Source organism: Octodon degus, unplaced genomic scaffold (assembly GCF_000260255.1).
Source record: "Octodon degus isolate 3935 unplaced genomic scaffold, OctDeg1.0 scaffold00054, whole genome shotgun sequence".
In the NCBI taxonomy this organism is placed as follows: domain Eukaryota; kingdom Metazoa; phylum Chordata; class Mammalia; order Rodentia; family Octodontidae; genus Octodon; species Octodon degus.
The window spans coordinates 7,061,576-7,062,673 of record NW_004524630.1 but is presented as its reverse complement, the minus strand read 5'-3'; positions in this window follow the sequence as shown (position 1 = coordinate 7,062,673).

Below are 1,098 nucleotides of genomic sequence, written 5' to 3'. Positions count from 1 at the left end.
TCATTCTGATCTTCTAAATGCATACTGCTTCTAATGTCTTATCTATCACCTCTATACTTTCTCTCAAGCAAATGTTTGTATTTAAAAACAGATAATAGAAATAAATAAATAAATAAAAACAGACATTAAAAGAAAGCAAGAAACAAGAAAAAATGTCATAGGACTATCCTGCTACAATGTTGTATATTATTAGATTCCTAAATTTCTGTGAAACAATGTGTAATTGTTTATTTTTATTTATTTTTATTTTTATTTTACATTCTATAGAGATTTAAAGTTTAGCATATCAACAATTGTTGGAAAATACCAGTTCCATGTTCTATCTATGGCATTTGATATTTAGGCATGTAGTGATGTTAAGCTCAACTATCTATATTGTTGGGTAATTATATCATTAAGCTTCTCTTCTGGAGGGTTAACAACTTAAGTTTGCAGACCAAAAAATTAAAGAAAAAAGGGGGTACAAGCATAGCCAGCATTTTGGCCCTAGACCTTCAAGGTCAGTGAGGACTCAGGACATAAAAAAAACCTGTACTATTACATCCTGAAACTCAGTTGTGTGCCAAATTTTCTGTTTGACAAAATTATGGGGCCACAGAGGATAGTGATCAATGATGTAGTGTGCATAAGGAGAGTCACATGGAGAGAAAACATTCTCTCAGGATTTCACAGAGAGCAAATTGGTCAAGCAATGGCCATGACTTACCCACATGGCTGACACTGGCAAAAGATCTACAAACTGCTGTACATGGTTTAAGGGTAAATCCTGAGGGGATTTGACTGATCTCGTCAGTTACAAAAGTTACAATTTTTGTTATATAGGTCTTTCTTTATCTTGGTCTTAACCATCCAGCAGAAAAGTATAACCACAAGGTATAAAAAGCAAAGACATATTAATATGCTGAGCTGTAAAAGGTTCAAGTCAACAACTTCTGACATGGCTAATTCTGTGGATAACTCACTACTGTTATGGAATACTGGACTACATTGGATTATTTTGCTTAATTTGTGCACCTACAATAATTCAATGGCAATGGAATACCCATCTCTAACAAAACTAAACAAAAAAGGGGGATATAAATGAAGGGCCATTTTGTA